Genomic DNA, 25,514 nt, shown 5'->3' with positions numbered 1-25,514 from the left:
TGTAGATGTTTTTCCTTCTCTTGTATTTCTTGTCTATATAAATCCCTTTAACAGTTGTTGTGAGGCTGGCTTGATGACACTGAATTCTCTTAACTTTTGCTTGTCTGAAAAGCTTTTTATTTCTTCATCAGTTTTTAATGAGATCCTTGCTGGGTACAGTAATCTTGGTTGCAGATTTTTCCCTTTCAGTACTTAAAATATATCCTGCCATTCCCTTCTGGCCTACAGAGATTCTGAGGAGAGATTAGCTGTTAAATGTATGGGATTTCCCTTGTATGTTACTTGTTGCTTTTCCCTTGCTGCTTTTAATATTCTTTCTTTGTGTTTAGTCTTTGTTAATTTGATTAGCATGTGTCTTGGCATGTTTCTTCTTGAGTTTATCCTTATGGGACTCTTTGCACATATTGGACTTGATTGACTATTTCGTTTTCCACGTTGGAGAAATTTTCAACTATAATCTCGTCAAAAATTTTCTCATACCCTTTCGTTCTCTCTTCTTCAGTTCAGTTCAGTTGCTCAGTCGTGTCCAAGTCTTTGTGACCCCATGGACTACAGCATGCCAGGCCTCCATATCCATCACCAACTCCCAGAGTTTGCTCAAACTCATGTCCCTTGAGTCAGTGATGACATCCAACCATCTCATCCTCTGTCGTCCCCTTCTCCTCTTGCCCCTAATCCCTCCCAGCATCAGAGTCTTTTCCAATGAGTCAACTCTTCTCATGAGGTGGCCAAAGTATTGGAGTTTCAGCTTTAGCATCATTCCTTCCAAAGAAATCCCAGGGCTGATCTCCTTCAGAATGGACTGGTTGGATCTCCTTGCAGTCCAAGGGACTCTCAAGAGTCTTCTCCAACACCACAGTTCAAAAGCATAAATTCTTCAGCACTCAGCTTTCCTTATACTCCAACTCTCACATCCATACCCGCCTACTTGAAAAACAATAGCTTTGACTAGACGAATCTTTGTTTGCAAAGTAATAGCTCTGCTTTTTAAAATGCTGGCTAGGTTGGTCATCGCTTTTCTTCCAAGGAGTAAGTGTCTTTTAATTTCATGGCTGCAGTCACCATCTGCAGTGATTTTGGAGCCCCCCAAAATAAAGTCTCTCACTGTTTCCATTGCTTCCCTATTTGCCATGAAGTGATGGGACCAGATGCCATGATCTTAGTTTTCTGAATGTTGAGTTTTAAGTCAACTTTTTAACTCTCTTCTTTCACTTTCATCAAGAGTCTCTTTAGTTCTTCTTCATTTTCTGCCATAAGGGTGGTGTCATCTGCACATCTGAGGTTATTGCTGTTTCTCCCCGCAATCTTGATTCCAGCTTGTGCTTCATCCAGCCCAGCATTTCTCATGATGTACTCTGCATATAAGTTAAATAGGCAGGGTGATAATATACAGCCTTAATGTACTCCTTTCCTTATTTGGAACCAGTTTGTTGTTCCATGTCCAGTTCTAAGTGTTGCTTTCTCAGCTGCATACAGATTTCCCAGGAGGCAGGTCAGGTGGTCTGGTTTTCCCATCTCTTTAAGAATTTTCCACAGTTTTCAGAGATAAATCCATGCACCTATGGCTACCTTATCTTTGACAAAGGAGGCAAGAATATACAATGGAGAAGACAATCTTTTTAACAAGTGGTGCTGGGAAAACTGGTCAACCATTTGTGAAAGAATGAAACTAGAACACTTTCTAACACCATACACAAAAATAAACTCAAAATGGATTAAAGATCTAAATGAAAGACCAGAAAATATAAAGCTCCTAGTGGAAAACATTGGAGAAGGCAATGGCAACCCACTCCAGTACTCTTGCCTGGAAAATCCCATGGATGGACGAGCCTGGTAGGCTGCAGTCTATGGGGTTGCACAGAGTCGGACACAACTGAAGTGACTTAGCAGCAGCAGCAGCATTCACTTTCACTTTTCACTTTCATGCATTGGAAGAGGAAATGGCAACCCACTCCAGTGTTCTTGCCTGGAGAATCCCAGGGACAGTGGGGCCTGGTGGGCTGCCGTCTATGGGTTCGCACAGAGTCAGACACGACTGAATCGACTTAGCAGCAGCAGCAGAGGAAAACATAGGCAAAACACTCTCTGACATAAATCATAGCAGGATCCTCTATGACCCACCTCCCGGAGTAATAGAAATAAAAGCAAAAATAAACAAATGGGACCTAATTAAACTTAACAGCTTTTGGACAATGAAGGAAACTATAAGCAAGGTGAAAAGACAGCCTTCAGAATGGGAGAAAATAATAGCAAATGAAGCAACTGACAAAGAATTAATCTCAAAAATACAGAAGCAGCTCATGCAGCTCAATTCCAGAAAAATAAACGACCCAATCAAAAAATGGGCCAAAGAACTAAACAGACATTGCTCCAAAGAAGACATACAGATGGCTAACAAACATGTGAAAAGATTCTCAACATCACTCATTATCAGAGAAATGCAAATCAAAACCATAATGAGGTACCATCTCATGCCAGTCAGAATGGCTGCTATCCAAAAGTCTACAAACAATAAATGCTGAAGAGGGTGCAGAGAAAAGGGAACCCTCTTACACTGTTGGTGGGAATGTAAACTAGTACAGCCACTATGGAGAACAGTGTGGAGATTTCTTAAAAAACTGGAAATAGAACTGCCATACGACCCAGCAATCCCACTGCTGGGCATACACACTGAGGAAACCAGAATTGAAAGAGACACGTGTACCCCAATGTTCATTGCAGCACTGTTTACAATATAGGACATGGAAGCAACCCAGATGTCCATCAGCAGACGAATGGATACTAAAGCAGTGGTACATATACACAATGGAATATTATTCAGCAATTAAAAAGAATGCATTTGAATCAGTTCTAATGAGGTGGATGAAACTGGAGCCTATCATACAGTGTGAAGTAAGTCAGAAAGAAAAACACCAATACAGTACATTAACACATATATATGGAATTTAGAAAGATGGTAATGATAACCCTATATGTGAGACTGCAAAAAAGACACGGATGTAAAGAACAGACTTTTGGACTCTGTGGGAGAAGGTGAGGGTGGGATGATTTGAGAAAATAGCATTGAACCATGTATATTATCATATGTGAAATAGATCACCAGGTTTGATGCATGAGACGGGGTGCTCAGGGATGGTGCACTGGGACAACCCTGAGGGATGGGATGGGGAGGGAGGTGGGAGAGGGTTTCAGAATGGGGAACACATGTACACCCATGGCTGATTCATGTCAATGTATGGCAAAACCACTACAATATTGTAATTAGCCTCCAATTAAAAGAAATAAAAAAAAAAGAATTTTCCACAGTTTGCTGTGATCCCCACAGTCAAAGGCTTAGGCATACTCAATAAAGCAGAAATAGATGTTTTTCTGGAACTCTCTTGCTTTTTTGATGGTCCAGTGGATGTTGGCAATTTGATCTCTGGTTCCTCTGCCTTTTGTAAATCAAGCTTGAACATCTGGAATTTCACAGTTAACATATGGTTGAAGCCTGGCTTGGAGAATTTTGAGCATTACTTTGCTAGCCTGTGAGATGAGTATGATTGTGCAGTGGTTTCAACATTCATTGGCATTGCCTTTCTTAGGGATTGGAATGAAAACTGACCTTTTCCAGTCCTGTGGCTACTGCTGAGTTTTCCAAATTTGCTGGTATATTGAGTGTAGTAATTTCACAGCATCATCTTTTAGCATTTAAGATAGGTCAACTGGAATTCCATCACCTCCACTAGCTTTGCTCGTCTTGATGCTTCCTAAGGCCCATTTGACTTCACATGCAAAATATCTGGCTCTAGGTGAATGATCACACCATCGTGATTATCTGGGTCATGAAGATCTTTTTTGAATAGTTCTTACATTGTATTCTTGCCACCTCTTCTTAATATCTTCAGCTTCTGTTAGGTCCATACCATTTCTGTCCTTCATTGTGCCCATTTTTGCATGAAAAGTTCCCTTGGTATCTCTAATTTTCTTGAAGAGATCTCTAGTCTTTCCCATTCTATTGTTTTTCTCTATTCCTTTGCATTGATTGCTGAGGAAGGCTTTCTTATCTCTCCTTGCTATTCTTTGGAACTCTGCATTCAAATGGGTATATCTTTCCTTTTCGCCTTTGCCTTTTGCTTCTCTTTTTTTCACAGCTTTTTGTAAGTCCTCCTCAGACAACCATTTTGCCTTTTTGCATTTCTTTTTCTTGGGGATGGTCTTGATCCTTGCCTTCTGTACAATGTTATGAACCTCTGCCCATAGTTTTTCAGGCACTCTGTCTATAAGATCTAATCCCTTGAATCTATTTGTCACTTCCACTGTATAATCATAAGGGATTTGATTTAGGGCATACCTGTATGGTCTAGTGGTTTTCCCTACTTTCTTCAGTTTAAGTCTGAATTTGGCAATAAGGAGTTCATGATCTGAGCCACAGTCAGCTCCTAGTCTTGTTTTTGCTAACTATATAGAGCTTTTCCTTCTTTGGCTACAAAGAATGTAATCAGTCTGATTTTGGTATTGACCATCTAGTGATGTCCATGTGTAGAGTCTTCTCTTGTGTTGTTGCAAGAGGGTGTTTCCCATGACCAGCGTGTTTTCTTGGCAAAACTCTATTAGCCTTTGCCCTGCTTCGTTCCGTATTCCAAGGCCAAATTTGCCTGTTACTCCAGGTGTTTCCTGACTTCCTACTTTTCCATTCCAGTCCTCGATAAAGAAAAGGACATCTTTTTTGTGTGTTAGTTCTAGAAGGTCTTGTAGGTCTTCATAGAACCATTCAACTTCAGTTTCTTCAGCATTACTGGTCGGGTCATAGACTTGGATTACTGCAATATTGAATGGTTTCCCTTGGAAATGAACAGATATCATTCTGTCATTTTTGAATGTTGGTGCATTTGATATTGTCCCGGAAGTCTCTGAGGCTATCCTCAGTTCTTTTGATTCTTTTTACTTTATTCTACTCTTCAGAAGTTATTTCCACCATTTTATCTTCCAGCTCACTGATTCATTCTTCTGCTTTAGATATTCTGCTATTGATTCCTTCCAGAGTATTCTTAATTTCAGTAATTGTGTTGTTTGTCTGTGTATGTTTATTCTTTAATTCTTCTAGGTCTTTGTTAATTGATTCTTGCATTTTCTCCATTATGTTTTCAAGGTTTTTGATAATTTTTACTACCATTATTCTGAATTCTTTTTTAGGTAGTTGCCTGTATCCTCTTCATTTATTTGGACTTCTGTGTTTCTAATTTGTTCCTTCATTTGTGTAGTCTTTCTCTGCCTTTTCACTATTAATTTTAAAAAACTTATTGTGTTTGAGATTTCCTTTTCCCAGGCTTTAAATTTGAATTGTTTCTTCCTTATGGTTTCTGCCCTCCTAAGGTTGGTCCCAGAGAAGGCAATGGCAGCCCACTCCAGTACTCTTGCCTGGAAAATCCCATGGATGGAGGAGCCTGGTAGGCAGTTCATGGGGTCGCTACGAGTCAGACAGGACTGAGTGACTTCACTTTCGCTTTTCACTTTCATGCATTGGAGAAGGAAATGGCAACCCACTCCAGTGTTCTTGCCTGGAGAATCCCAGGGACGGGGGAGCCTGGTGGGCTGCCCGTCTATGGGGTCACACAGAGTCGGACATGACTGAAGCAACTTAGCAGCAGCAGCAGCAGCAAGGTTGGTCCTGTGGTTTGTGTAAGCCTGTAGAGGGTGAGATTTGTGCTCAGTTTGTTGTTTGTTTGTTTGCTTGTGGGTTTGTTTTTCCTGTAATGGGCAAGGCTGAGTGAGGTGGTTATCCTGTCTGCTAATGATTAGGTTTGTATTTTTGTTTTGTTTGTTGTTTAGGTGAGTCATGCACAGGGTGCTACTGGTGGTTGTGTGATTCCAGGTGTTGTATTCAGGTGGTTTCCTTTGTGTGAGTTCTCACTATTTGATCGTCCCTAGGGTTAATTCTCTAGAGAAGGCAATGGCACCCCACTCCAGTACTCTTGCCTGGAAAATCCCATGGATGGAGGAGCCTGGTAGGCTGTAGTCCATGCGGTCACTAAGAGTTGGACACGACTGAGCAACTTCCCTTTCACTTTTCGGTTTCATTCATTGGAGAAGGAAATGGCAACCCACTCCAGTGTTCTTGCCTGGAGAATCCCAAGGACGGGGGAGCCTGGTGGGCTTCCATCTGTGCGGTCGCACAGAGTCGGACACGACTGAGGCCACTTAGGAGCAGCAGGGTTAGTTCTCTGGTAGTCTGCTGCTGCTGTTGTTGCTAAGTCTCTTCAGTCGTGTCCAACTCTGTGTGACCCCAGAGACGGCAGCCCACCAGGCTCCCCCGTCCCTGGGATTCTCCAGGCAAGAACACTGGAGCGGGTTGCCATTTCCTTCTCCAATGCATGAAAGTGAAAAGTGAAAGTGAAGTTGCTCAGTCGTGTCCTACTCTTAGCAACCACATGGACTGCAGACTACCAGGCTCCTCCGTCCATGGGATTTTCCAGGCAAGAGTACTGGAATGGGGTGCCATTGCCTTCTCCACTAGTTCCCTGACCAGGGATCAAACCCAGGTCTCTTGCATTGGGAGTGCAGAGTCTTGGCCACTGGCTACCAGGGAAGTCCATCTCATATACCAATTCTTAAAGGAGCATTTCTTATGTTATAATACTAAATTTAGTATGGTAGTCACCCTTATATGGTATTAGTTTAAAATTAAATATGAGAAATTTCCCATTTGCTAAACAAGAAAGATAAAATATGTCTATGGTATTCATGTACCAATTTAGACATGTTTAAAGTTTTTTTTTAATCTTGAAATAATTATAGACTCACACAAAGTTGCAAAAATAGTACAGAATCCCATGTACCCTTCCTTCAGGTTTCCCCACTGGTGACATATTACACAGCTGGTGTACAATATCAAACTAGGAAATAGACATTGGTGTAACATCGTTAACTAGACTCCAGATCTTCAGTTTTCAATATCTGTAACATGTGTGTGTGTGCATGCATAGTGAAAGTGAAAGTGAAGTCGCTCAGTCGTGTCCGACTCTTAGCAACCCCAGGGACTGCAGCCCACCAGGCTCCTCTGTCCATGGGATTTTCCAGGCAAGAGTACTGGAGTGGGGTGCCATCGCCTTCTCCATGTGTGCATGCATAGTTCTATTCAAATTTATTCCATGTGTAGGTTCATGTAACTGCCATCACAATCAAGATGCAGAACCATTCCATCCCCACAAAGTAACTCCCTTGTGCTACCTTTTATATTTGCATGCCCGGCAACTGCCAATCTGCTCTGCATCTCTCTAGTTTTATCATGTTGAGAATATTATGTAAATGAAAGCACACAGTATGTAACTATTTAAGAGTGGCTTTTTTCATTAAGCATAATACCCTTTAAACACATTTCAGGTATTGCATGTGTAGTTGGTACCTTTTTTATTGTGGAATAATATTCCAAAATCAGATTGATTATATTCTTTGCAGCCAAAGATGGAGAAGCTCTATACAGTCAGCAAAAACAAGACCAAGAGCTGACTGTGGATCAGATCATGAACTCCTTATTGTCAAATTCAGACTTAAATTGAAGAAAGTAGGGAAAACCACTAGACCATACAGGTATGACCTAAATCAAATCCCTTATGATTATACAGTGGAAGTGAGAAATAGATTTAAGGGCCTAGATCTGATAGATAGACTGCCTGATGAACTATGAAATGAGGTTCGTGACATTGTACAGGAGACAGGGATCAAGACCATCCCCATGGAAAAGAAATGCAAAAAAGCAAAATGGCTGTCTGGGGAGGCCTTACAAATAGCTGTGAAAAGAAGAGAAGCGAAAAGCAAAGGAGCAAAGGAAAGATATAAGCATCTGAATGCAGAGTTCCAAAGAATAGCAAGAAGAGATAAGAAAGCCTTCTTCAGCGATCAATGCAAAGAAATAGAGGAAAACAACAGAATGGGAAAGACAAGAGATCTCTTCAAGAAAATTAGAGATAACAAGGGAACATTTCATGCAAAGAAGGGCTCGATAAAGGACAGAAATGGTATGGACCTAACAGAAGCAGAAGATATTAAGAAGAGATGGCAAGAATACACAGAAGAACTGTACAAAAAAGATCATCATGACCCAGATAATCACGATGGTGTGATCACTGACCTAGAGCCAGACATCCTGGAATGTGAAGTCAAGTGGGCCTTAGAAAGCATCACTACGAACAAAGCTAGTGGAGGTGATGGAATTCCAGTGGAGCTATTTCAAATCCTGAAAGATGATGCTGTGAAAGTGCTGCACTCAATATGCCAGCAAATTTGGAAAACTCAGCAGTGGCCACAGGACTGGAAAAGGTCAGTTTTCATTCCAGTCCCAAAGAAAGGCAATGCCAAAGAATGCTCAAACTACTGCACAATTGCACTCATCTCACACACTAGTAAAGTAATGCTCAAAATTCTCCAAGCCAGGCTTCAGCAATATGTGAACCGTGAACTTCCAGATGTTCAAGCTGGTTTTAGAAAAGGCAGAGGAACCAGAGATCAAATTGCCAACATCTGCTGGATCATAGAAAAAGCAAGAGAGTTCCAGAAAAACATCTATTTCTGCTTTATTGACTATGCCAAAGCCTTTGACTGTGTGGATCACAATAAACTGTGGAAAATTCTGAAAGAGATGGGAATACCAGACCACCTGATCTGCCTCTTGAGAAATTTGTATGTAGGTCAGGATGCAACAGTTAGAACTGGACATGGAACAACAGGCTGGTTCCAAATAGGAAAAGGAGTATGTCAAGGCTGTATATTGTCACCCTGCGTATTTAACTTCTATTCAGAGTACATCATGAGAAACGCTGGACTGGAAGAAACACAAGTTGGAATCAAGATTTCTGGGAGAAATATCAATAACCTCAGATATACAGATGACACCACCCTTATGGCAGAAAGTGAAGAGGAACTAGGAAGCCTCTTGATGAAAGTGAAAGTGGACAGTGAAAAAGTTGGCTTAAAGCTCAACATTCAGAAAACGAAGATCATGGCATCTGGTCCCATCACTTCATGGGAAATAGATGGGGAAACAGTGGAAACAGTGTCAGACTTTATTTTTCTGGGCTCCAAAATCACTGCAGATGGTGACTGCAGCCATGAAATTAAAAGACGCTTACTCCTTGGAAGGAAAGTTATAACCAACCTAGATAGCATATTCAAAAGCAGATACATTACTTTGCCAACAAAGATTCATCTAGTCAAGGCTATGGTTTTTCCTGTGGTCATGTATGGATGTGAGAGTTGGACTGTGAAGAAGGCTGAGCGCCCAACAATTGATGCTTTTAAACTGTGGCGTTGGAGAAGACTCTTGAGAGTCCCTTGGACTGCAAGGAGATGCAACCAGTCCATTCTGAAGGAGATCAGCCCTGGGATTTCTTTGGAGGGAATGATGCTAAAGCTGAAACTCCAGTACTTTGGCCACCTCATGCGAAGAGTTGACTCATTGGAAAAGACTCTGATGCTGGGAGGGATTGGGGGCAGGAGGAGAAGGGGACGACAGAGGATGAGATGGCTGGATGGCATCACCGACTCGATGGATGTGAGTCTGGGTGAACTCCCGGAGTTGGTGATGGACAGGGAGGCCTGGCGTGCTGTGATTCATGGGGTCACAAAGAGTCAGACACGACTGAGTGGCTGAACTGAACTGATTCCATTGTATAGATGGACCAGAGTTTATTTAATCATTATTATTCCATTCTCTCCATTTTGAACTTATGTTTGTTAGGTTTTGAAGTGCTGATTTTCTATTGTATCTTCTGCACCTAAAGAAGCTGATATAATTCAATTCATTGAAATGAAATTCTAGCATATCAGATTTTACATGTGAGAATTTACATTTCAGAATATTCTCAGCTGTGGATAGTAATCTTGTTAGTATCATTTGGGTTGGCTTTATGTATCTTTGAATCACAGAATGGATGGTATTTTCAATTATGACCCGTTATTCTAAAATCTCTACTTTCTGTCATAGATTCATCACTTTCCATCTGCTTTTTTTCTTATGTACTCCTAAACCTATCCTATATTTGTGGGATGATATCAATTTTTTAACATCAGGTTCTTTGTCCATCCATTATTATTATATGATAATAATATTTTACATAATTTTAATTTCCATTATTACTAATGGAAATCATACTCCTTATAGAAGTTTTCAGTGAACAAAGAAGAAAATTGAAAAATCACCTGAAATCCTGCCACACAGGAATATTTAATATTTTAATATTAAATATTGGGATTCCCTGGTGGCTTAGACAGTAAAGCATCTGCCTCCAATTCAGGAGACCCGGGTTCGATCCCTGGGTCAGGAAGATCCTCTGGAGAAGGAAATGGCAATCCACTCCAGTACTCTTGCCTGAAAAATTCCATGGACGGAGCCTGGTGGGCTACAGTCCATGGGGTCGCAAAGAGTCGGACACGACTGAGTGACTTCATATTATTAAATATGTAATTTTATTGTAAATCTCCCCGGGGCCTTTTGAACACTTGAACTTTTTTTTTTTTTTGAGCATTTGAGCTTTCTATTCCTCAATATAAAGCTGTCCATCCTCTAGACCTGGCTCAGTGGTAGTCATGTCCATGGGAACATAGTCAGAGTGTTTGTCCTGTGCTGGAGGGGCTGAGATATGACCCTGAGCTATATGCTCCCTTTATTGCTGTGGTTCAGACTTCTGTCCTGTGCATCTGCCCATCTTCTTTCCTCACTGATGAGCTGATCCAGAATTTACAGAAATCTCACTAAATCACTTTTTATCTTCCCCCTACCTTTACTTTTCCCCAAGACTCAGGACAGGGACACCCCAAGCTGACATCCCTTCCTGAGAACCCCTTCCTGGCCCTGCTTAACCTTCCAAGGTCAGGCTGCTCCCCTCCTAATATAAAGTCACCCATAACTTTCATCTCTTGATACTAATCCCACCAAGGAAGAAGGGATCCTGCAATGGGAGAAAGAAAAAGGTTACCTTGTTTCATTCCTTTTAGGGAAGTCTCTACTGCCAGAAAACTGGTCTCCTGGATCCTAAAGGTCACCTTCTTCCACGTCTGCCAGACCTTTCCCATTGAGGTCAGAGGGAAGATAAGACGACTGTGGCCTGCTGGCCTTTCCTTCCCATCAGTGATGTGCTGGAACCCAGGTAAGCTGGCCTGGAGGTGATGCAGACTCCATTCCTGGCCTGTGAGGTATGTAACATGACCCACCCCCCCTCAGCCCCTGCCAGCATCTGCTGCGCTCCAGGAGTGAGGGCAGGCATTCCCGTTCTTCACTGCTGTGTGCTCTGATGTGTTGCTCAGAGATGCTCAGCAGTTAATGTGGGCTTTCTTGAGCATTTCTTCTACTCCAGAGAGCAGATTAAAATGTTACACTGACATTATTACAGGGCTCACCTTGCATCATCCCTAGTTCATGAAAATAATGAAATTGATTGCCAACTTGTTTCTAATATGGGTTACAGATTGCTAGGGCCCATCCCCCAATTGATCCTGGTGCATCAGCTTTGTTAGATCCCTTTGAACAGCATAATTTCTGCATTTCTGTTCTAGTCCATCACTTGAATCGTGACTCTCTTTCCCTTCCTGATCTTGCCAGCCTCCTTTCCAGCGCTCTCTCTAATCCCTTGACCATATGACTGAGAGAGAGTGGTCTTTCTGAAGAGTTGATCCCTTCCTGGTTCTCTCTGGCTAGCCAGTATTACCCAGATGGCACCTAGGTTCAGTTCTCTAGCTTCGTGTCCTCTTCCCCAGCCATCCTCAGCCTCCATCATTTCCCAGAAGGTATTTCCTGTTTTGACATCTTCTCATACATCATTCCCTCTGCTAGAATGTTCTCCAGAGTGAAACTAAGCCATCCTCCCTTTTGAAAAGAGTTCTTTGATTCTTTGTGGAGAAACTCTATGCTCCCCCAGCTCCTTGGATGAACCTCTACCACAGCTCTATCAACTGTTAATTTATTATTTTCTCCTCCACCCCACCCTTATCACCATACTGCAAGTATTTTGTGGGTTTTTTTTCTATTTTTTTAAGCCATGATTTGTGGCATGTGGCCTTCATTGGTGGTTCAGATGGTAAAGAGTCTGCCTGCAATGCAGAAGACCCAGGTTCAAACTCTGGGTTGGGAATACCCCTTGGAGAAGGGAATGGGTACCCACTCCAGTATTCTTGCCTGGGAAATCCCATAGACAGAGGAGCCTGGCAGGCTACAGTCGATGGGGTCGCAGAGTCAGACACGACTGAGTGGCTAACACTTTCACTTTCTGTAGCATGTGGGGTTTTAATTCCCTGACCAGGGATCAAACCTGCGTTCTCTGCAGTGGAAGCACAGAGTCTTTCCTCCCTGCTAGGGGGGTCCCCATACTGCAAGTATTTTGAAAGAGATTAAGTTTTATTCAGCCTTGCATTCTTAGTGTTTGAACAGAGTAGATGTTCAACACATATTTTCTGAATCAATCACTATAATAAAAAACCTCCACATGTTTTTTTTGTCTTATACCTATGTTCATATTTAAAACAAAATTCTTTCTCTTTTTGTTTTGTTTAATAAATCACAATATCACCATGTTGGTTTTTCTCAAGTCTGTTTCTTGCCCTCTCAGAAGATACCTCCACAGTCATTGGCACCAAATAGCACTTCATTTAGGAGAGTCTCTTGAAAATATAGCAAGAGCAGATTTTCAAACACATATTACATGTTGACCTGTCTTGACATTCCCAGTTTCTCTCACCACAATTAAAATATGAGTATCATACACATGGCTAGATGATTCTTCAACATTGGTAAAACTACCATTGAAATTCATTGCTCAACTTTGTTGATCTCTGAGCAGGTTTTCTTAATTATTCTGTCATGTTCTCTCTACTGGGTTTTCTCCCCACTGTAAATTGGGTTTAGTCTTCAGCTTTATAATAGCACCATCATTAGGGCTGCTTATAATGACTTTCCTCTGTGACCTGGCCTTGTTGTTCCACTTGGGCTTCCCATAGATCTTCTATTCTGCTTCCTAAACTTGAAGCAAAATCACCTAGAGGACTTCTTAAAACACAGGCTGCTGGGCTCCAAGCACAGAGCTTCCTGTTGGGTAGGTTTGGAGTGGGGCTGATTCGTGTCCTAACAGGCTCCCAGGTGATACTGATCACACTGAGATTCACTGCTCTGCTAGCATGCCCAGTGCTGGTCGGCAGTTTTCATAGCTGTATCCACTTAACTCATGTTGAGCCAGCCCTGCTCCAGAAGGCATATAAGGCCTTTCATAGGCTCAGAGCCATGGGTCTTCAGACCGGGGTCAAGGAGGGGCCTAGACTTGGGCCTTTGCTCGGCGCTCTGGCTCCCGTGCTTTGTCTCTTCCTGGGCTCTTCACTGCACACACTGCTTCCTGTGGGACTAGGGGACTTGGGCTTCCCTGGCTCACTTTCTTTTGGAAGCTGAAGGGGAGAAGGTAAGTTTCTTTCCCCCTTATGGGCATCTCTCTGCTGCCTAGGTCTCGATTCTTGATTCTGTGCTTATACTGGTGTTGTTGGTTTACCTGTGCTGATTTCTTCTTATTGTTTGTTAAGACTTTGGGGTTTGCCTCCTCTGTGCCCATGAGCTGGGATGTCAAGCCTGGTTCTTATCCACTGTTCCTCAGTGTTGGCTCGGCCAGACTTCCATGAGTACCTCCTTGTTTGCTTTCTTAAACATTGAATATTTACTTACGAGTACCACCTGGTTGCTTAATTTATGATTGTTGTTTCTTCTTTCCCCCTTTTGATTTCTCTCTGTGTTTCCAGACACCGCAACCACCTCCTCCCTTACACCCTGAGACTCAATGCTGGCTTGTTTTTTTCCCCTATATAAACAATTACTTTTATGGTAAGACCATGCAACTTGACTGTAAGGTTCTAGTGCATCTACACACATAACTTAAAGTAAAATATTTTCTGTCCCTTTTAAACTTGTGTCAGTGAGGTCTATGAGCTTGCTTTTCAAAGCACAGTCTGAGGGACAGCTGTATTAGCACATTAGGGGAACTGGTTAGAAATGTGCCACCTCAGACTTAGCACATTAAAATCCACATTTTAGTTTTTTATTGAAATATAGTTGATTTACCATATTGTGCTTCAGGTGTAAGGCAAAGTGATTCAATTTTACATATATTCTTTTTCATATTGTTTTCTATTATAGGTTATTATAAGATATTGAATATAATTCTCGATGCTATGCACTAAATCTTTATTGCTAATCTATCTTATATATAATAGCTTGGGGGGGAGGAGCCAAGATGGCGGAGGAGTAGGATGGGGAGAACACTTTCTCCCCCACAAATTCATCAAAAGAGCATTTAAACGTCGAGTAAATTCCACAAAACAACTTCTGAATGCCGGCAGAGGACATCAGGCACCCAGAAAAGCAGCCCAACTCTTCGAAAGGAGGTAACGCTGTGAACCTCTCTGAGTGACCCTCACAGTAGAGAAACTTTTCATCTTTAACGTAGATGTTTTATCAATGGTGCTGTATAGAAGGAGAAGTTTTGAAACTACTGTAAAAATAAGACCGATAACTGGAAGTAGGAGGCTTAAGTCCAAACCCTGACTCCAGGGAACTCCTGACTCCAAGGAACATTAATTAACAGGAGCTCATCAAACGCCTCCATACCGACACTGAAACCAAGCACCACACAAGGGCCAACAAGTTCCAGGGAAAGACATACCAAGCAAATTCTCCAGCAACAAAGGAACACAGCCCTGAGCTTCAAGATACAGGCTGCCCAAAGTCACCCCAAAACCATAGACATCGCATAACTCATTACTGGACATTTCATTACACTCCAGAGAGAAGAAATACAGCTCCATCCACCAGAACATCGACACAAGCTTCCCTAACCAGGAAACCTTGACAAGCCACCTGTATATAATAGCTTGTATCTGTTAATTGCCTATCCTTAATTATTCCCTCCCTCTCCCCCACTTTCCTCTTTGATAACCATAAGTTTGTTTTCTCTGTGAGTCTGTTTCTGTTCTGTTTATAGGTTAATTTGTACTTTTTATATTGTACAAATGAGTGGCATCATATAGTTTTTGTCTTTCTCTGTCTGGCTTACTTCACTTAGTATGATAAGCTCCAGGTTCATCCATGGACCTGCAAATGGCATTCTTTCTTTATGGCTGAGTGATATTCCCCTCTTAAACCTGTTGTTTGTTGATGAGCATTTAGGTTGCTTACACATCATGGTGATTGTAAATAGTTCTGCTATGAACATTGGGGTGCATGTGTCTTTTGGAATTATAATGTTCATATTTTCTGGATATATGCTCAGGAGTGGGATAAAATTCACATTTTTAACAAGAGCCACAGGTGATTACCTATGCATATAGGAAAGAAATGATCTATGGTACAGCTCCTATAGGATGAAATGCTACCACTTGACTAAACATGACTCACAATCTTAGCATTTCACTAGTTTTCAGCTTCTTACCACTACTGATGTAATAACTACAAACCTATGCTGGTTGTTTCCCTCTGACAGTATGAACAATGATGAACAACCCATGATGCTGTAGGAACCCAGGAACTTACTGTGTATGAGATTTGTTATTTCTTGGGCTGCCTCTTTGGCAAAATATTTCCAATTATGTGAGTCTACCAAAGGAATACTGCTTGAATGTTTTTTCCAGTTGTATTGAAATATAATTGACATACAGCACTATACAAGTTTAAGCTGAACAGCAGAATTTGACCTACCTATGTCATGAAATGCTTACCACAGTAAGTTTAATGAACAGCCATTATTGTGTATAGATACAAACTTAAAGAAATAGAATGAATTTTTCCTTGTGATGAGAACACTTAGGATTTACTGTCTTAACACGGTTGTATGTCATATGAGAGTTGTTAATTGTATTTATCATGTTGTCCACTGCATCCTTAGTACTTAGTTATCTTATAACTGGGAGTTGGTACCTTTTGATCACCTTCGTCCAATCTCGCCTCTCCCCAACCCCCTCTCTTCTGGTAATACAAATCTGTTCTTTCTTTTTCAGCATGATTTTCTGTCCAGGATCTTATGTGGGCTTGGATTAGAGGCAGGCTACAAGTCCAGGGCGAATGAGTATCATAATGCTACATTTCAGGTACTTAATGTAATGCTAGCCCATAGTAGGTAACCACTGGCAAAGTGTTGAAAGGGGATCAGGCTAGGTGAACTCACTCTGCCTCAGAGCTTGTGTAGTGAGTGGGGCCAGCAGTTGTGGTCTGCACAGTGACAAGTGACTGGCCTTATTGCCAGATGCCCTTCCTTCTAGGAGCCGGACTCCAGCCAGTGACTCAAAGAACAGAAGTCAGGTACAACCATTGCAGGGGGAGGGCTGTTAAGACACACCTGATGTCAGGGCCTCAGTTACGACTGCCTCAGTTCAAGATGAGGGCCCCAGCCCCAAAGGGAGGAAAGTTGAACATCAACCTGGAGACCCAGGTGGAAAGGCCTTTATTCATAAGCAGTGCAGTAGAAGGAGCATGGGCTCTAAAATCCAGTCCGAGTTAGGATCACAGGCCTGTCTCTTCTCACCATGTGACTTAATTAACTAAACCTCAGATGGTCTTCCTCATCAAATGAAACTGCATGTAAAGGGTCTTAGGGAGCATGGGTCCTCCACCTCTGGGATCTAATGCCTGAAGATCTGAGGTGGAGCTAATGTAATAATAATAGAAATAAAATGGACAATAAATGTAATGCACTTGAATCTATCCCAACCATCCCCCACCCAGGTTTGTGGAAAAATTGTCTTCCATGAAACTGGTCCGTGGTGCCAAAAAGGTTGGGAACTGCTGGTATAGAAGGTTTCAAATAAGAGATGCTTAATCAAATGGTAGTTGCTATTATGCTTATTAAAATTAGAGGAATATAGACCTCAGAGCTATTTAGGTTCTTTGAATTCCCGTGGTAAGAGCAACAAGGCTAATTTAGACCTGATTGGTTGGAGGGTTGGGTATTTAATGTATTATATTTCTTGGTTGGCCAGTATCTGGGCAGGATGGAGCATGCACGCTCAAATCACAGGTGCTGTTGTTGCTCAGTCATGTCTGACTCTTTGAGACTCTATAGACTGCAGCACGCCAGGCTTCCCCGCCCTTCACCATCTCCCAGAGCTCGCTCAAACTCATGTCCATTGAGTTGGTGATGCCATCCAAGCATCTCGTCCTCTGTTGTCCCCTTCTCCTCCTACCTTCCATCTTTCTCAGCAACAGGGTCTTTTCTGATGAGTTGACTCTTTGCATTAGGTGGCCACAGGGTTGGAGCTTCAGCTTCCGTCCTTCCAATGAATATTCAGGGCTTATTTCCTTTAGGATTGACTGGTGTGATCTCCTTGCAGTCCAAGGGACTCTCAAGAGTCTTCTCCAACACCACAATTCAAAAGCATCAATTCTTTGACACTCAGTCTTTGTTATGGTCCAAATCTCACATCCATATGTGACTATGGAAAAACCATAGCATTGACTATATGGATCTTTGTTGGCAAAGTAATGTCTTTGCTTTTTAATAAGCAGTCTAGGTTTGTCATAACCTTTCTTCCAAAGAGCAAGCATCTTTTAATTTCATGGCTGCAGTTACCTTCTGCAGTGATTTTGGAGCCCAAGAAAATAGTCTCTCACTGTTTCCATTGTTTCCCCATCTATTTGCCATCAAGTGATGGGACCAGATGCCATGAACTTAGTTTTCTAAATGTTGAGTTTTAAGCCAGCTTTTTCACTCTCCTCTTTCACCTTCATCAAGAGGCTCTTTAGTTCCTCTTTGCTTTCTGCCATAAGGGTAGTGTCATCTGCATATCTGAAGTTATTAATATTTCTCCCAACAATCTTGATTCCAGCTTGTGCTTCATCTAGCCTGGTATTTTGCATGATGTACTCTGCATATAAGTTAAATAGGCAGGGTGACAATATACAGCCTTGATGTACTCCTTTCCCAATTTGGAACCAGCCTGTTGTTCCATGTTTGGTCCTAACTGTTGCTTCTTGACCTGTGTACAGGTTTCTCAGGAGGCAGGTAGGGTGGTCTGGTATTCCCATCGCTCTAATAATTTTCCACAGTTTGTTGTGATCCACACAGTCAAAGGCTTTAGTGTAGTCAATTAAGCAGATGTTTTTCTGGAATTCTCTTGCTTTTTCTATGATCCAACAGATGTTGGCAATTTGATCTCTGGTTCCTCTGCCATTTCTAAATCCAGCCTGAACATCTGGAAGTTCTCAGTTCACATACTGTTGAAGCGTAGCTTGGAGAATTTTGAGCATTACTTTGCTAGCATGTGAAATGAGTGCAATTGTGTGGTAGTTTGAATTTTCTTTGGCACTGCCTTCCTTTGGGATTGAAATGAAAACTGACCTTTTCTAGTCCTGTGGCCACTGCTGAGTTTTCTAAATTTGCTGGGATATTGAGTGAAGCACTTTCACAGCATCAACTTTTAGGATGTGAAATAAGAAAGTGGAAGTGAAAGTTGCTCAGTCGTGTCTGACTCTTGACAACCCCATGGACTATACAGTCCATGGAATTCTTCAGGCCAGAATACTGGAGTGGGTAACCTTTCCCTTCTCCAGGGGATCTTCCCAACCCAGGGATTGAACCCAGGTCTCCCACATTGCAGGCAGATTCTTTACCAGCTGAGCCACAAGGGAAGCCCAAGTATACTGGAGTGGGTAGCCTATCCCTTCTCAAGAGGATCTTCCCGACCCAGGAATTAAACCAGGGTCTCCTGCATTGCAGGTGGATTCTTTACCAACTGAACTATCAGGAAAGGTGATAATCTTCCTGATCACAGGTGTTGACAATTAAATTTACTGTAGAACGTTATTATAATTGTTATACAATTGTCTGCACTAAAAAAAATCACTGAGATGTGTGGGGCCACTGGTGGTCAGCAAGGCTAGATTCTACACTTAGGCTGCTGTTGAGGTCTGTCTTATGGCAAGTAGGCATATTTCTGTGGGCCTCAATTTCTTGTAAATAGAAGAATTAAAATTAGATATCCCTGCAGATAATGGCATTCTTTAGGTGTCCCTTATATAATAATAGGGACTTTACCAGGAGTTCTCCGTTAATTAGTATTTTCATGATTGTATGTAGCCTTTTAAAATATGGCTACCAATACAATATTGTAAAGTAATTAGCCTCTAATTAAAATAAATAAATTTAAAAAAGGAAAAAATATGGCTACTTATAGACTTACATAAAAATCCAAGTGCAGCCTTACCATCTAAACTCGGGTCTTCAGGCAATCAATGAGCTTGAACCATGGTGATGAGGGAGATAGACTAAGGCTGAGTCAAAGTTGAGCCTTATCTGTGATCTTAAACCTTAGAAGGACCTGTTACAGAATCTCAAGATTTTGGTAGCAACTGGGCTGAAAGGGACTATTAATGTCTTTTTTAAGCTGAGATCCTCCAGGTGAAGGTTTCAGTTTGAAAGGAGACTGAAGTGTTGAGTTTTGTTTTTTTTTTTAAACAATTCTTAGATATATAACATCCTTTTTCATGAGCAGGGTCTTCCTGTATGGGATCTATTTTGCCAGTGAACTTGCCTGGCTTGTGTGGGTGCCAGAACCCTGTACAGATAGAAGAAGACCAAATGTCACCCAGGGACCAGATGGGGGTCTTCCAAGTGTCCTGAAGTCCTATGTATTTTAATGTGCCTGCTATTGAGATGTTTGGTTAGTGCTTCTAATTCTTCAGGTTATGCATAAGTATCGTGTGAAGGGCTCTTTGAACTTAACTCCAAGACCCCATCCTCTGTGTGGATCTGGGGTAGGGTCTGAAAATTTGCATTTCCAGCAAGTTCCCGGGTAATACTAATGTTGGCCTGTGGACCAAGTTGGAGTAACAGAGCAGTAGGCTGCTTCCACTACATCATTTTCTGTAGTGTGATTATCCTCTCATGTTTAGTGGCATCCCATCAATCAAGATTGTCACCTTTCCTTTTCCCCTACCTATCTTCTGTAAGGTAAAGGAAGAAATGGCTGAGGTGACCCTGCTGTCAGCCTAGACTGGATTTATCCCTTACTCTGAAGGCCTCATGGCTTAGATGTCTTTCTGGATAAAGGCAATTTTGATTGTGGAAAATAAAGAGGCTTCTTTATGCCCAACCTTAGGAGTCTCCCCTTTTAACATCCGGGGGGCTAGGTGAAAGCATCAGTAGACAACCCAACCACCAGATGTTTGCTTGATTTGTTGCTCACATCTTGAATCCCTTTGTTGGAACCGAAAGTAAAAAATAAAAACAAAAGTGACAAATACCAAACTTCAGTCTCTTAGACGTTTTCCTCCCAACTGGTTTCTTCACCTTGCTATGTAACCTGTTGTACCCCAGTGGGAGCTCGCCAATGAGATGGGATTGAATGCTGCAGAACACTCCATGGTGGGGCAAATGGTCTCCCTAATAAGCCATGAATCCTCTGAGCAACCATTCTAATACATTTTGGAAAGATTTCTCACTGCCTTATGGCCCTCTGAGTAGATTCCCAAAGTAATAAACCTAGATCCTAGACCAAAACAGCCTGTTGAATAGCTGTGTGACCTTGGGCTGGTTTCCTCACCTTTCTGGCCCCTTCTTTTTTTCTCTGTACTTGTTCTAAACCTGGGAGTTCGATTTCTTGTCTCAGCCAGACAGGTAGGTGGAGTGCAGGGTGATCTGTTGACTGGTACTTTGTAAATCTTAGGCTTAAGGTGTCATCTAGCCCCATTGTCTTGGTAGGAAGCTCTTAAGGGCTAAAAGTCCCCTTGTATTGGAGAAGCAGGAAGCTTGCGGCCCTGTCTGCCTAGGACAGTGAGTAGCTACTTCAGATACCTATGGTGGTGACCAAGTGATACATAAATAAGGGGAATGGGGAAGGAGTGATGGTTGGAGAGTGAAGACTGTGGTCAGTCAGTGTGAGCGCATGTGCTCTGTTGAGAGTGCAGCAGCCAGGAGGCCCAGCAGACTGGTGGCCCAGAAAAGGATAGCCTGGAGCTAACAGGCTTTCAGAAGTCAAAGCTAGGATACCCCTCCCCTATGCCTTAGCGTGATGCAACAAGCATTTTGAAAAGTTGTCAGATGTTTTCAGTACCTATTTAGGTTGAATTTGGCCTATAAAGACCTAATTTTGACTTCACAGTGTGTGCATGAGTGCTCAGTCGTGTCCAACTCTTTGTGACCCATGGACTGCAGCTCACCAGGCTCCTCTGTCCATGGGGATTCTCCAGCAAGAATACTGGAGGGGGCTGCCACTTCCTATTCCAGGGATCTTCCCGATCCAGGGATCGAAACCACATCTCCTGTGTCTCCTTCATTGCAGGCAGATTCTTGACCACTGAGCCACTTGAGAAGCCATTATCACTTCTACACTATGACAAATTGAGCAAGGAATTAAACAGTCAGTTTATTGACTACTGACAACCATTTATCACTGTGAAATTGCTATTGTTTCAGAGGCTTTTGATCCAGTTTCCCAACTTGGCTTTACTTATGTCTTAAGCAACAGATAATGATCCAACAACAGAGATTTTAATGAACATTAAAATAGAACTCAGGGTTCTGCTCCAAGCTTGGTGCAGAAATGGATCTACATATGTATATTCTATATTGGGTACTCATTGGCTCCTGCTTTTTCTGCTAGCAGTTACATTAAAATGAAATAATGTAACCCACGGATACTAATGGCATATGGTATTAATACAAATCTATGACACTATCTCAAGCCTAGGAAAGTGAAGAGTGAACACCACTGAACAACAGTGAGTAAATCTAGTGAATGACTGAGTCTAAATTGTAGGCCCTGCTGCTTTTCTCTTGCAATAATGTTGACTCATTATTCCAAAACACTGAAAGCAAAAGAGGGAGGTAAGGGGTAAGGAGAAAGCAAAATACAAACTTCAACTGGATGAAAGATACATTAAAAGGTAAATAATACCCTTGCTTCTCCTGTTGCCTTGTCTGTGCTGCTCTAGGACCCTGTAGCCTGAAAAGGGAAAAAGATTAATCATTTTCACATTTCTGTTAAATGTTGTTAAATAATATGGAAATCTCCAGAATATGCAGCAGAAACATGTTAAAGTCCAATAACTCTTCAAAAGTTACTGGCTCAAGATTTGAACCCTTCCCTACGTATCCTTGGCTTCCTTTGTGGCTTAATAAAGAATCTACCTGCAATGCAGGAGACCCAGGTTCGATCCCTGGGTTGGGAGGAGTCCCTGGAGAAGGGCATAGCTGCCCACTCCAGTATTCTGGCCTGGAGAATTTCATGAACAGAGGAGCTAGTTGGCCACAGTCCACAGCTGCAAAGAGTCGTACATGACTGAGTGACTAACACACACACATTTACTTGTCCTTAAGAACTCGAACACTCAAACCCACACATGTCAGCATAAGTGGGTGATAGTATGCATTTCTTAAATCATTGGCCAAGAGATCATACTTTTTACAACTCTTGACACTCAATTTACAAGGTACAGAGAAGTTTTAAAATCTCCATTAAAAAAATAGGCTGAATACTTCAGACTGGTAGAGGGTAGAACCCTAAGTTTAGAAAGTATGTACCTAAAACTCTTCTCCGTCAGGCAGAACTACTAGCTGGCTAGGGCCACCAGGATCTGTATGTTCTATCTTGATGTCACACAACTGTGTGTGCTGTGTCTGGTGCTGTATAGAATTGTGTAGCTGATCTTGAAAGTCTTCTGGTCGCCTTGAGCCAGCCTTACTGGAGAGTACTGTGTGACTACATGTGATAGCTATATGCTTCCCAAAGGTGTTCGGATCAATCATAAGGTGTTTTTCAGTATTTACTGTCTTCCTTTGACTTCTGAGCTACTGTATCCCAGTGTTAGTGTTTTGGTATTGAATTTCCCTTATTCTAAAAGCTCAGACATCATCTAAGTAGTTGATTATACTTTCTAACAAAGGGTTTATCCTGTTCCAAGGCCTCCTCTAATTTTTAGGACCCATGTTTCATGCTTTAATTTTTTTGGTTCTTAAGACTTTTTAAACAAGTCTTCATTAAGTAAAATCACCTGTTCCTTGTCATTCTAGAAGATTCTTTATCTTGTCCTTCAAACAAATCTACGTCTGTCTATAGTTTGGTTGGTCATATACAATAAATTAGTTGGAGACTGAAATATGCCTGCTGCTTTGCCACTCCAAACCAACAAAACTCCCAAAATGCTTCCTCGCCCGAACTAGTTTCTTCTATGACTAAACTATGGGTTTTGACTCCTTTCATTCTCTAAGCCTCTCAGGCTTAAAACTTTCTGAGCTCCATGCTGTTCAGGTTTACCTATAGCCCATCCTCCAATGGACAGAGCCCAGTGGGAATGGGCCATCTGGTGATAGATTCTTGGAGCTCCAGTATCTGAGCACATAGTTGGCCATACTCTCAGACTCCTAATGATATGTCTGCTTTGAATTTCAGAGACTAAGTCCAATGATAAGTTTACCTAAGTTTTATTTGGTGTTCACAGGACTCTGTAGGCCACCAGATGATGGAGAGCAGACATTTGCCTCAAGCTTTTCAAGTCATAGTTGTCCCTCCTCTCAGCTAGTCTAAAGGCTATTCTGGGGGCAGGGGTAAAGAGCAATCAGTTATACTTTAAAAATAACCATAAACTATTTTCCCCTTAAAATGTGAAGAAGTTTTATGGTAGGGAGTGTAGGACCTAGAATATATGCCTTCTGTGTGTTCTGAGTACTACTTGGAATGTAAATTAGTAGAATGTACCTAGAAAGAAATCTGCCAGTCATCCTATCTACTCCCTTCCCAAGAACTTGTTATAAAGGAAATTCTATTAATACCAATGAAAGTATCTGTACATGACTGGCTTTGTTATTATAGATAATAATGAGAAGTGAGCAACAAATAGAACAATTGTCCTATAGTACCCTATGGAGTATTGGGTACTCATTAAGTCATATTTTGAAAATATTTGGGAAAATAATCATGTTATTATAAAAAAAGGAAGACAGAAAAGTAGAGCCTGACCCTAGTTGTATAAAACCCCATGGAGCATTTTTTTTCTCTTAGAGGTTGTTATTGGGTAGTACGATTGGGGTCCTCTGTCTTGTCATCTCCATTTACTGTACTTTTTTATTGCTTTTAGAATCAGAAAGTTATAAAATTTATTGAATGATTTGATGCCTTGACTGAGGCTTTTACTGTCCAGACAGGTAAATAAATATAGCCTTGAATTGTTGCTATTCTACTGCCTAGGAGTGATGGTTCAGTTACAGTGGCTAAAACCTGGCATGTATGGGTTTGATTTAGGCTGGTGTCACCATGAAGGGAAGGCATTACAGAACACTGGAAGTATAACAGGGAGGTGGCCTCAAAGATGCCAGGTGAGGGTTCTGGTTTTAGAACTGTACTCAGTATCTAAGGACTGCTTCTTTAATTTTTCTATGCTGTTATCCATGTATTTACCTGTCTTTCTGAATTCATCTTCCATGGTTTTGTATTCACCTTCTGTGTTTCTCAGTAGTTCTTTTCTCCCTCCATACCAGACTAGATCCTGTGTCTTGACAGGAACTGTGGAAGTGTTAGTCACTTCAGTCGTGTATGACTCTTTGTGACCCCATGGACTGTAGCCCACTAGGCTCCTCTGTCCATGGGATTTCCCAGGCAAGAGTACTGGAGTAGGTAGCCATTCCCTTCTCCAGGGGATCTTCCTGACCTAGGGATCAAACCTGGGCCTCCTTCATTATAGGCAGATTCTTTACCATCTGAGCCACCAGGGAAGCCTTGTGAAATACTCAGGACTCGGTCCATTATGGATGACTAGTTGTGGTATACAGGTGGTTTGTGGTAGGGTTACATCCATTAGGAGATGAAGTTAACCAAGACTTGAGTGATTTGTTAATATCCCATCAAAGCCAGCTGTTGTTCAGGCTGAGGCTGCACACTCACAGGATGACTGAGCTTCTAAAGAGTTAGTCAGGGCAAAGCACCACTATATGACAGGCTAATTCTTTGAGATCACTTGCTAGTTTATATAATCTCACAATCCTATAATTTGGGTTACTCACAATCTCATATTACTAAGGGGATATGCAAGTTTCATTGTGTTTTTGGATAAAATAAAGGGCACCTTGTTATATTTACATTTCAGATATACAGCAAGCAATGTCAATAAATTTTTAAAAGAATGTATCAAGTATGGTACCATATAAGTATGCCTCAAGTACTGCATGTGACAGATATATACAAATGATTTATCTGAAATTCAAATGTAGTTGGTTATCATATTTTTTATTAGTTAAATTGGCCCTAACTTTGGGTAACTTACTTTGCTCAAAATGTAGCAAAATACAGAATTTGAAAGTAGTTCTGACAGAGTTCAAAGCTTGTGCTTTTAACCTTGTATGCTGTTGCCCTTTTATTTCTGTTGTGTGGATTTGGACAATATGGGAGAAGTGAAGGCTTGGCATGTGAGTGTCCAGAGCTCTGAGCAGATACTTAGTTTATGCCGGCAAGATTACCCAGCAACTAATGAACTCCTGAATGACTCTTTCAGGATGGTCTGTGGGCCTTGGATGTGGTGTCTGTTC

At 41.7% G+C, this 25,514-nt stretch overlaps 1 long non-coding RNA gene across 1 annotated transcript in view; it reads left to right on the top strand.

Annotated features, from left to right (window-relative positions):
- The first annotated feature begins 13,228 nt into the window (after window positions 1-13,228).
- The window catches only part of LOC123332045, a 44,961-nt gene continuing 32,675 nt past the window's right edge, over window positions 13,229-25,514 (top strand). The window contains exon 1 of the long non-coding RNA XR_006548892.2: window positions 13,229-13,418. This is a non-coding gene — a long non-coding RNA (uncharacterized LOC123332045). The remainder of the gene's footprint in view (window positions 13,419-25,514) is intronic.

Source organism: Bubalus bubalis, chromosome X (genome assembly GCF_019923935.1).
Source record: "Bubalus bubalis isolate 160015118507 breed Murrah chromosome X, NDDB_SH_1, whole genome shotgun sequence".
Classification (NCBI taxonomy): Eukaryota; Metazoa; Chordata; class Mammalia; order Artiodactyla; family Bovidae; genus Bubalus; species Bubalus bubalis.
The sequence above is the reverse complement of the archived record's forward strand: the minus strand, read 5'-3'. Positions and strand labels throughout refer to the sequence as shown.